This window comes from Panthera uncia, chromosome B1 (assembly GCF_023721935.1).
Source record: "Panthera uncia isolate 11264 chromosome B1, Puncia_PCG_1.0, whole genome shotgun sequence".
NCBI classification, from domain to species: domain Eukaryota; kingdom Metazoa; phylum Chordata; class Mammalia; order Carnivora; family Felidae; genus Panthera; species Panthera uncia.
In genome coordinates, this window is record NC_064811.1 from 196,708,867 (window position 1) to 196,721,518 (window position 12,652).

Here is a 12,652-nt window from a genome sequence, read left to right on the forward strand (position 1 = left end):
TCTGTGGGTGAATATTATAACCTCACTGAAGGACAATCATGGCGGATATGACAGCAAATTCTTTGGAGTTTAAGACATTGGCTTTGCAAGAATAAAAACCACATTTTCATTAGCAAATCAAGCATCATTGTAACATGTGGAATTATGGAAGATAATTATCTTTCGTTGGTGATTATCTTGAAGCATTAGCATGGCATTTATCACTCTTCTTTTATACGTATATTTACCTATGTGGATATCTGCCAAGAAAGGTTGCTTCAGTCCCTAAGGAATGTTCCAGATAGGAGCTATTTCTTCTTCTTGTTTCCTGTACTGTAAATCTTTGATACATCAGTTGAGAAGAGTTTAATGTCCTAATTTATAAACAAATTAACACCATGCTGTTATTTTGGGTAGTGTACCAGATATCACACTCTAAAAAGTTCTCATTACCTTTTATTTCCTCTCCGTCAGATGAGTACTGTCTGTATCTAAACAGTGTTCTTACTTATGACAAATGCTGAATTATATTCTCCGTTAGGCATTGTGAAATAGAGTTTATAATAAGTTTCGCTCATATGTATTGTCAGTAGTGTGGGTTGAATCGCTGTATGGGTTTTTGCTTGGAGGGTCATAAAATCAGAATGGCCTGCTAAAACTTACTTTTAAGCAATTTCTGTGGAAGGTTGGAGATTTGGGGGCTGAAAAGAATTTGCGAAATAAGGTGAGAACCTGGTGGAGGAAGCATGGCAGTTCTCTCCTTGAGTAGAATTGCTCCTGCTCTAAAGTCTGTACAAGCCTCTTAACTGCCTCATTTGCACGTCTGTACAAGTGTCAACAAGAGCGCCCAGGATTATTGTGAAGCACAAATGGTACATTGTATACAAATACGCTTTTTAAATCGCAAAACTCTACGCACACAGTGGGTACCCTTGTGATTCCTGAGTTGAGCCACATCTCTCAGGGGCTTGCTAATATTCCCGGAGGCTCTTAGATTTAAGGTTTCCTACTTTGTGAAGCAGTAATTTCATTTCGCTCTGATTTTCCACTTTCAGTTTGTAGGTAGTTCACTCCCTAGAGACCCCTGCAGTTGGGTGGTGCCCTTTCTCCTTCAGTACCTTGCAAGCGCGAAACATTTCAGTCTTGTTGGATTAGATTGCAGGTCTGGAAATCAATTTTGAGACTGTGAGACGCGTCGCATTTCACCTTGGAACTGTACTGAAGGAAAGATAGCTAAGTGATATTTGTGCGGTTTGAAAATGCCACGTTTCTCAATTGCCAGAGATATTTGTTAAGTTGTTAGACCTAAATAAATAAAGGCGATTGTTGTAAGGGGTATTGCGAACATTTCTTCTTCCTGTCTAAACTTGTTCATCTTTATTTATTTGTTGCAATATCAGATACGTATTTTTTTTTCTTTTAAGCATTTGCTTATAATTAGCACTACTGAGGAGGTATACAGTCCACCCAACAAGTTCCAAAAGCCCCTTGGGCAGTGATCTAAGGAGAAACAGAGATAAGGGAGCTCCGCACCTAAATAGGCTGAAAACAAAACAAAACAAAAATCAAACAAACAAAAAACCAAAACCACCACAAGGACAGAGGAGCAGCAGGAAGAGAAAGAAGGAAAGGAGAGGAGACTGATTCTCCAGAAGCAAGCTCTCCCCCTACAATTTTAGGTGTTTCTCTGTATTTCAGGTGGAACTTTCCTTTCTGCCCCCAGGCGTCTTTCCTCATACCCACTCCCACGCTTTGGCCTCTTCTCCTTGCCTCCTTCCTCACCACCGGGCTTCCCCCTCTCTCTTCCTCTGTCTTTTCCTTCCATCAACAAATGTTAACAGAGCTCCTACCCTATCATATAACAGGTTGGAGGGATACAATGACTGAGCCAAGGCTCTCCCCTTCAGTGACATCACATTTTATTGTGGGGAAAGCTACCTTTCCAAAAAATGCCCGTTTATGGGACACACACAGCTGTATAACTAGGCACCCAAGCCCCGCCCAGGGTGGGAGGGGGTGGAGATGATGAGACAGAACTTCTGGGTTAGGCCACTGCTGTGTGAACGTGCCAGGGGCGGGGGGCATGCACATACGAGGATGCTGATGGCCATAGTGTGAGGCCCAAGGGGGTACTCTGACATTTTTCAATCTTCATGTCCCTTGGCTGACTCACTGGCAACCTGTGAGTTTCCTATCTTTCTCTCTCTTCCAAACCTTTTCTTTCTTCTTCTTTCTTCTTCTTCTTCTTCTTCTTCTTCTTCTTCTTTTGTAATTGGATTCAACATACAAAATAATTCTAAATCCATCTTCTCTCCCTGACAGACACATAGCACAGAGAAAGCTACGTGGTGAGCACTCAAAAGTGTTTATTGAAATCCAGCTTGTTGGACTGGATTAGATTCTTTCTATTGAATATCTATTAATGCACAGTATATTAACTTCCCCCTCTATACAGTTTACCCCAGGGGCAAAAATCCACTAATGTGAAAGCCAATATGGACACAGAATTCTGATCTTTAAACAACACCTGCTCATTTGTTATTTTCCCTCTATTTTATTCCGTCCTTGAAATGAAGAAATCGTTTAATTATCATGTTGGTTTGGAAAAACATGAAGCATCCTTTAAACAGTCAACTTGAAAGATTGTCCCTCTTTTATGTCTTGGAGTTGTAGCAAAATCCTTTCTTAGATGAAATAATCATTGATTTCCTGAAAATACATCTCTTAAAATTTTAGGCATTTTCATACAGTGGAATGGAAGCCTGTGGAGTCACTTGTTCCTTCAATATTATATCATATTATTTTATTTTTTTAAGTTCATTTATTTACCTTTGACAGGGAGCACAAGCGGGGAAGGTGCCGAACGAGAACCGTGCTGACAGAGTAGAGCCCAATGCAGGGCTTGAAGTCACAAACCTTGAGATCATAACCTGAGCCGAAGTCAGATTCTTTTTTTTTTTAATTTTTTTAATGTTTATTTATTTTTAAGAGAGACAGAACCCAAGCTGGGAAGGGGAGAGGGACAGGGAGACACAGAATCTGAAGCAGGCTCCAGGCTCTGAGCTGTCAGCACAGAGCCTGAAGCGGGACTCGAACTCACCAACCATTATTAGATCATGACCTGAGCTGAACTGGCACTCAACCGACTGAGCAAGCCAGGCGTCTCTCCATCATATTGTTTTAATAGAACACATTTGTAGGACTTGGATCTCAGAACTGGCTGAGGGACTATGACAGCACAGAAGGGAAGACCATGCATTAGAGAACAGATTCCCAGGGCTTACCTTGTGACATTCATTCACTTACTGTCAGCTCTGAAATCTGTGCCTCTGAAACCTGCCTGTTGTTCACGTGGCTTAGAGCTTACCCAGAAGCAGAACACATGCCTGTCATCCAGGGTTTGAAAAGTCAATAAATATAGGTGCCTGGGGGGGCTCAGTCAGTTAAGCCTCCGACTTTGGCTCAGGTTTATGGGTTCAAGCCCTGCATCAGGCTCTGTGCTGACAGCTCAGAGCCTGGACTGCTTTGGATTCTGTGTCTCCCTCTCTCTCTGCCTCTCCCCTGCTTGCACTCTGTGTCTCTCTGTCTCTCACTCAAAAATAAATAAACTATATATATATATATATATATATTTATTTTTTTTTTTTAAGTCAATAAATAGGGACGCTTGGCTGGCCTAGTTGGTGGAGGATGTGACTCTTTATCTCAGGGTTGGGAGTTTGAGCCCCACATCAGATGTAGAAATTACTTAAGATCTTTAAAAAAATCAAAAAATAATGTAAGACATCAAAGGTAAAATTGTAAAATTAAAAGAGTTTGTGATACAATGTGAAAAGAAAAAGGAATTTTGATTACAGGGCTTAGATGCTCACTGGGAAATTAAAAAAATAATACTTTATTTTTTATTTTTTTAGCGTTTGTTTTTGAGAGAGATACTTTATCTTTATCATCAGGATGCATTTAAATGGAGGCAACTGATAAAAATGTTAGTTTTAAATATTTGCTTCTTTATTCATTTTTATCCCTTATAATCCAACCTGTTCCACTGTCGTCCAATGCTGCCTCCATCAAGGAGAAATTATTTCAAATGGAATATGAAACACTAACATAACACATTTTAAAGGAAAATAGTGCTAATCTTTCCTGATAATTATCTTTTCTTTTTACAATCCCTGTTTTGACGGTAAACTTAATTTCATTATTAAACAAAAAGCATAACTTTTGATGTCATTTCTATTCTTCATGGGTCCCTTTAGCATTAGAACCCTGCCATCCTTTTCTCACTGTGTCTGAGTTAGCTTGGAAGGCTAGCCTAAATGTCAGTAACTTGCATTATTTTCATTAGAGCTAGACCATCTATCTTTTACAGTTTCTTATAACTAGCCAGAGAAGAGACATCACGGAGAATTCATTAAAGAGGGCTCTATCCAGAAAGGATTAGACTAATGCTATCAGGTAGAAAAAAATGTACAACCTATTATGACATCTCTTATGGACTGGCTATTTTCTGTTTGACTTTTTCAAAATTCTCTCAAAATAAGTGGAAACTATGACATGCAGAGCCCAGAAAGGCAACTAATTATAATCACGGCGTAATGTAAAAATATCACCACAGATTGGCTTATCATTATAGTCTTATTAATTCTTGACTTATGGGAGGAGTCTGAATGTTGGTTTTGATCCATGTTCTGATCCAGGACTTCACGAGACAGTGGGGCTGTGACCACTCTCTTTCTTAGGTCTCTCCTCTGTGAAACAAATGAGAAACCATGAGTCAAGGCCAGCACTCACCGAACTTTGGTGTAAGGGTACCTTTATAATCTTAAACTTTATTGAGTCCTGCCAAGTGACAGTGAGGAAACTCTGGAAACTCTCTCTCTCTCTCTCTCTCTCACACACACAAACACACACACACACACACACACACACACACTCATGACGGTAGCCATGGGAATGATAGTGACCTAAGGGACACATGCTCCCTGGAATCATGCTGTACATCCATGAGAAAACAGGACTGAAGAGAAGCAAATACCAGCTCATGCTTTATAAGGAACTACACCGGACCTGACTAACAGTATTGCAGGTGGTATCTTCTCAAACCCTGGAATTTAAAGGGATTTTAAAGCAGCGCTTGGGTGGCTCAGTTGGTTAAGCATCAGACTCTTGATTTTAGCTCAGGTCATGACCTCACAGTTGTGAGGTCAAGCCCAGTGTTGGGCTCCATGTTGAGTATGGATCATGCTTAAAATTCTCTTTCCCTCTGCCCCACTTGGGCCATCTCTCTCTCTCTCTCTCTCTCTGTCTCTCTCTCTCAAAAAAAAGTTGGGGGGATGATTTCAAGTATACTGCTGAGAGTCACTTAAGATCATGTTTATGGTTGCTCTAAGTTTTAACCAATTATATGTTATTTCAAGCGATTTTATGTTATTTATGTTACCCAACAATGTATAAGTAGGCAGCTTCATTCTGCCTCAGCCATAAACATTTTATGAAAACCAGCAGATCAAGATATCAATAGGATCTGGTGGCCAGAAAGCAAATTTCCATGTGTCTCTGATTTTTTTTTCTAATTGTAATTTGAAAAGTACTATTCAATAGCTCATGTCTATATTTCTGACTATTTTTTGCATTCACGTAGATTGTGTGCCTATTTAACCTATGAGCCGTCCTCATTAGATTAAACAAAAAGTATGCTAATCTCTAATTACAGGTATATTACATAAAATTGGTCCTTGACTCTGTTTTGATTACTGTCATGAACTAGTTCCTCTTTGTACTCTAAGAAAGTCATGGTTAGTGGGATAACCCAATGAGATGAGGATAGTATTATCCTGTGCCATAAGCCAAATATTTGGATTTCTTTGTCATTTATTACCAAGAAGATCTTCAAACTATTGCTGGTACCAACTGAATTGTTCCCTCAGCATTTCAACCATCAAAACTCATTTCTTCATGTTTAATATTTATTTCTAATCTCCAGAATAGTTTTAAGTGTCTCAAGTTTTCATTTTATGTTTGGCCACTTTTGTTAAGGTATGTTTACTTTGTCCCTGATGTTTTCCCTCTTCCTGCCTTTATCTTCTTACCTTATCTATAATCTTTATTATAACAATATCAGTCTTCCTCTATTATTAACGGATCATCTCATATAAACCTGAAAGATACACTTAGGTATTATTTCCATTGCTTTATATAAGGAAACAGAAGCTAGAAAATGCTAGGTTGGTCATGTTTCCATGACCAGAAAATAGAAAAATCAAGATTTTATTCCAGTTCCCTGGACAACTACTTTGACAATTTTTCTTATTAAAAATAGCTATCTTTGGAGCTCCTGAGTGGCTCTGTCGGTGGAGCATCTGACTTTGGCTCAGGTCATGATCTCACAGTTCATGGGTTCGAGCCCCACATCAGGGTCTGTCCTGATGGGTCAGAGCCTGGAGCCTGCTTCAGATTCTCTCTCTCTCTCTCTCTCTCTCTCTCTCTCTCTGTACCTCCTCTGTTTATGCTCTATCTCTGAAAATAAATAAAGCATTAAAAAAGTTTAAAAATAGCTATCATTACATGTAATACTGATCATAAGGGTGATTTATATTTCGATGAAATTATACAAGAAATATTTTCTACCAAATTCTAAGACATAGTCCATGCTATTGAACAGTATGGCCTATTGCACTTAATATACAGTGATGCAGCATCTTTTTATACATTTCTTCCTACTCTGCAATGGCGATTTTAGAGTTTTCTTCTCTGCATTCCTAGCACAGTGCTTGGCACAGAGAATGCACAAATCGCCACTAATTCATGGCTTCCTTATACCTGCATGGGTAGGAGTGACAGGGAAAGATGAACACCGTCCACAGGGCAGGCCATCCCTCTGCGTCAGCTGATGTGGAGAAAGAAAAAAAAAGTCAGTTGGCTCAATGACAACATTTACCTAGATTCACGTTAGAAACATGCCGCCCAAGTGAGGGTTTCTTCAGTGAGTTACAGGAAGTGTCCCATACACCAGTAAGCCTGCATTATCTCATCTCATTGCAGTATGAACTTAGCTTTTGAAGCGAAGCACTTTCTGTCAAAATCTTTTTAATCATACTGTTTGACATTCACCACATTCTGCAGTTTTAGTGACCAGGGGTAATGACTCTACCTTCGTAGAATAGAAAGAATCCGTCCATTTCCCCCTATGTTCCCATTGTACATATATAGATATATAGATTTATATCTATTCAGCTGTCTGTCTCTCTATGTATCTATGTATCTATCCACTTATCTACCTATTTATCTAATTTGTCTATGAATTATTTCTTATACTCATCCACAGTTTGTGCCTTTCTGGACCAAGCCTACAGAGCAGCAACACTTCCTTTGGCTAACATTTTGATTCAAAAGTGGTGATACATGAATACGGAAGTCCAAGTCAAGCTGGATGCTCACCGGTTTGTCGTGAATTATAAGAATAAAATATTTATTTAGCTTAGGGATGAATGCCAACAACTTTTCTAGAATAAACTATAAGCCACTGATAATACATGCTGCAGTGCATAGGGTCTTACTGATTGCTACCTTTGCATTTTAGAATCATATCCTAAAGTGGAGAAATGCATAAAATGTATTAAACTACCCAGGCTTCTGTTGAAAGTGAAAATGAATGGGGCGCCTGCGTGGCTCCATTGGTTAAACGTCTGACTCTTGATTTCTGCTCTTCTTGTTCCTCCAGTTTCTGGGTTCAAGCCCCACATCGGGCTCTGTGCTGATACCACAGAGCCTGCTTGGGATTCTCTCTCTCCTTCTCTCTTTGCCCCTCCCCTGCTCTCTCTCTCTCTCTCTCAAAAGCGAATGAACAAACAAACAAACATACACACATGTAAAAGAAAGTGAAAATGAATGGCATTTTGCTATTGGCATAATAGTTTCTGTAGCTAGACATCAGTTTTAGGCAGTATACTGAAAACTAAGCATGAAGATCAGATCTATTTTATGAGAAATACAAGAAAAAAAAGTCACTTACGGTTTCCTTAGCATCTTACCCAATCTGATTTTACCTTCAAAGAACGGACATTGCCTTGGATGAGATCTTCATAATCCAGTAGTTCTAGATGTCAGAATGTCATACTGCTTCCCTAAAAAAGAAATCCATGACAGATTTCAACTCCATCAACAAGTAGGCAGTGGACGATTTGTAGAAATGCCCTTAACCCTCAAAACAGACTTTGGGAATCTATATGTGATGTATCACCTGCTTCTGATGAATCTATAATGCGGTGCTTCCTGCTTTTTATGCCATCAAGGTGAGATTCTTATTGAAATTATTACAATTATAACAATTGTGTAATAATTTATTCTTTTTTTTTTTTTTTACAACTGCATTGCCAGTTTAGATTCCATGTTTTGGTTTTCTGCTTGTTTGTTTGTTTGTTTTGCAAGAGGTGCAGTAGGTGAAAAGGTCTATCTTACCTCTCATTTTACTTTTCATCTCCCCAAAGAGCTGGGTATAAAATTGTAGTTATTATCATGTGTGAAACTGATCATTAAAGGGTGTATACAATTCTTCCAGCTTATGAGGCATCCACCCCCCACAGTTTAAACAAAGAAGAAACAAATCAACATGAAAAATAATGACGAGTGAATATCCACAATTGGCCATAAACATTTTCTAAAGAAGATCCTTGGCTTAATTGTGCATTCAGCCTCAGAGAGTGAGGAGGCACAGGGAGGCAGCTTGCATAGGGAAGGCTTAATGAATGTGGTCAGAATATTCTCTCAAAGGAAAAGTACGACTTACCAGTGGAAATGAAGTCATGATCAGACATCACAGCAAAAGAAGCTCTTAAATCCAGCCCCTTTATGACCTATAGTTTGATCATTCCACACTCAACTGTACAAAATTCCACCTGCTTGCATTAGTACACTTTTATCTCACTTCTGGCGTTTTTGGTAAGCTATACCCCCCCCCATTTGTCTGGAATGGACATCCCTATTACTACCTTTAAATGGGTAATCACCAGTTCTCTTTTCTAAATGCCATTTAGAAATCATCCTTTAGGGGCATTAAAAAACTCCCAAGGATTAGAACAAGCCAGTAGCTCCATGGCCAAGGGAATCATTGACACTTGATTTTTACAGCAGGTAGACCCTCTTCAGACCAAAGTATGATGTCTTCTTCTCTACAAATTACACCTGAGGTCCGCAAAGACTGGGTGATTAGTTCTTGTATGCATGGTCTGTCACTGTATCTACTACAGAATGTGAACACTTCTTTCTAAGTTAAATTATATAGAATGGTATATGCCATATGCATATATATATATATATTCTATGCTATTAATATTTATAATAGAGATTACAGGTATGTGTGTGTATATGTATGTGTGTCTCTATATAGATATAGGTAGATATCCATACAAGTCCTGGTTTGAGTTGATATTTCTATCTACTGATCTTTGTAAATGAAGGTAGATTTCATTACAAGGAAAAGAATACCCCATAAGCTGTCCTGGTTTGAACTGGTAAATGGAACTCTCATTTATCTTACCCCCTACCTCTCCCTCCCCTAAATCCCACTAAAATTAAAGTAATGGCCATGAAAGATTATCTTTTTAAAAGTCACAAATCTACAGGACCAAAAAAAGAAGGGGGGGGAGGGGAGGGGCACAATACAATTTGACAGGTTAGAAAACAAGGGCAAAGGCAGTTGATCTGGAGGACCCAGGAAAGTTGACTGTTGTTCCAGTGGTTGACAAAGCCATGAAGCACACTGATTTGCTTCAGGGAACTGTCAAATGCTCAGGAATTGGCACAACCAGAACCTTCTGAAGGTGACGATGATGGTGAGGCACAATGAAAGAGATGATTAAAAAAAAAAACAATTCAGAAGGAATTAGAACCTACCCCCATCGCCTACTGTGGGCAGCTGGATGACCAACCATCCTGCATCTTAGAAGGCTGAAGGTTTTATTCTTCAGTGAAGGTAAAACAGAGGGTCTGCAGAATAGAAAAGTCAGGCAAATTTGAGGATTGTACCAGAATAAAAATAGGGAAATGGAAGTATAAATGAATGTAGATATCCCTGGCTCTCCTAGTTTAAGGCTTATACCCTTGAGCAGGAGAGACTGTGGCCAACTCAAAAAAAAAGAACCAAAGAGAAGGTACTGGGGATTCCTCAGTGAATATGAGCAGACTGCCAAGGAAATCCTCAGACAGGAAGACAAGATCTCCACTAGGCAGGGAACAGAGCAACTGTGAAGAACCTGGAGATGTGCGGAAGATGAGCTGAGCCCTTGAGTGTGTGTCTGAATCAGTACGGGAAAACCCTGCTTTCCAGGCCCCACCTCCAGACTTCAATCCAGGAGGTCCTGAGGGTAGCCCGGAAAAGTGCATCTTTACCCACTTCCCCAGGTATGCTCATGCTGTTGGGCCTGGGGTCCCACTTTGACAACAACTAGTGGACCCACCCACCAGGCCATGTTCCGTAATCCAAGTGTTGAAGGATGAGAGGTATTGATTATCTCCAGGAGAAAGAGTTGTATGTTTGTTTGTATGGATGTTGGTTTTTCAGAGCAAAATGAGCCGCCTCCAGGAATCTGAAGTATTTGATGGATGATAAACAAACACTAAAAATCTAATAAGGAGAGGGAAGAAAACAAAATGCACAAGTCTCAGAGGACCCATGCCACATAAATTGATGGATGAGAGCAAAAAGGAACCTTTCTGTCTCCATGCTGCACCTGTGAGGCACACAGCATGCTCCCTCCAGCATGACCATCAAGCCAGGAGCCCTCCCTCATCCAGCAGGCCCCGTGGGGTGTACTGAGAAATCCACACTGTCCTTTGCTCTGTTTCCAGCTCGTTCCGGGTGGTATCAGGCAAGATCTGGCCATATGCGCTAGTGCCCAAGCACCAGAAGCTCCACCAGGGTCTAGACCATGACCTTGCATGTTTGCCCAAAGGGCCCACATGAGAATTCTAATGAAGACACCCCAGGGTGTCTCTTCACCTCTTCATAAATGTTCTCCATATACCTGAACAGACAGTGGCCATCGGAGTTGGGTTTGACTGGCCTGGTCTCTTCTCCATCTTGGGGAAAGAATTAATTTATTCCCCCCTCCCTTTTTGATATGGGGAAAAATCTGTATGTAAATGAGGGAAATTGTTTTGTTTTGACCCCGGCTAAATAAAGGATGCATGTGGAATCATATTTTAAATTGATAACACGCTAATTTGACCCTCTGGGGTCCCGCCAGTCCACCCCACCGGTTCTGCCGCTCCCGTCCAATTTCACTGTGTTTTGCTATTACTTCCCTACAGGCACGATTTACAGCAACATCTATCACATCAAATCTTACAAGAAATGCTTTTCACTTCTTTTTTCCCCTTTATTCACAGTTGTTTTATGTTTGTGAGTATGTGTGTTACGTATCTCGCTCTACGATAGCATGCAGAACAAAAAACATAAGATCATGTAATATTTTTGTTATTGTCACTATAAATTAGAAAGTTTCCTTTGAGATTATGAAAGTCTTTATTTTCAATGTTCACATACAATCCAGTGATGTATATTTTTTGTTGAATGGTAATTGCCATACGATATTCTATTAGTTTAAGGTGTACCACATAGTGATTCTACATTTAGATTCATTACAAAATGATCACCACAGGGTCTAGTCACCATCTGTCACCACACAAAGTTATAACGTTATTCCCTATATTCCCTAGGCTGTGTATTACATGCCCACTACTTACTTGTCTTCCAACTAGAAGTTTGTGCTTCTTAATGCCCTTCACCTATTTCACCTGCCCCAAGCACTCCCCCCGCTTGCTCTGGTAATTAACATTTTGTTTCCTGTATCTATGTGTCTGCTTCTGTTTTGTTTATTTTTTGTTTTGATTTTACTTTCCATATATAAATGAAATCACATGGTATTTGTCTGACTTATTTAGCACAATAACCCTCTAGGTCCATCCATGTTATCACAAATGGCAACATTTCATTCTTTTTTATCACTCAGTAATATTCCATTATACATATATTATATTTTAATGTAATATATATTATAACATATTACAATTATACATTATATATATATATATATATATCTGCCACCTCTTTTTTATCCATTCATCTATTGATAGACACTTGAGTTGCTTTTAAAACTTGGCTATTGTAAATAAAGCTGTAATAAACATAGGGGTGCATATATCTTTCTGAATTAGTGTTTTATTGTCTTTGAATAAATTACCAGAAGCGGAAATTCAGGATTGTTGAGTAGTTCTATTTTTATATATTTGAGGAGCCTCCATATTGTTTTCCACAGTGGCTGCACCAGTTGGCATTCCCACCAACAGTGCGTGAGGGTTTCCTTTTTTCCATATTCTCACCAACATGTTATTTCTTATTTTTTTAATAATAGCCTTTCTGACCAGTGAGAGGTGATAGCTCATTGTGGATTTCTTTTGAATATCCTTGATGATTAGACATGTTGAGTGAGTATTTTTTAATATTAAAAGTGCTCACGGTACTCTATAGTTTCTCATTTGAACTTAATTTTCTGTTGTATTATATGTCTCTGCCTTACATGTTCAGCATTAGTAAATAAATACAGGACATACAAGCATAAACATTAAATCCTAATGATCAATGACATTACTTTTTTTAATGTGGTAAAACCATAGA

General features: G+C 39.2%; 1 long non-coding RNA gene across 1 annotated transcript; it reads right to left on the reverse strand.

Moving 5' to 3' along the window:
- Nucleotides 1-4,643: 4,643 nt before the first annotated feature.
- LOC125923494 (uncharacterized) lies at nucleotides 4,644-8,103 on the reverse strand. The gene is made up of 3 exons (XR_007458060.1): nucleotides 8,025-8,103; nucleotides 6,799-6,865; nucleotides 4,644-4,727 (listed from the first exon to the last, which is right to left on the reverse strand). It is a non-coding gene; the product is annotated as an uncharacterized LOC125923494 (long non-coding RNA).
- Nucleotides 8,104-12,652: the final 4,549 nt, after the last annotated feature.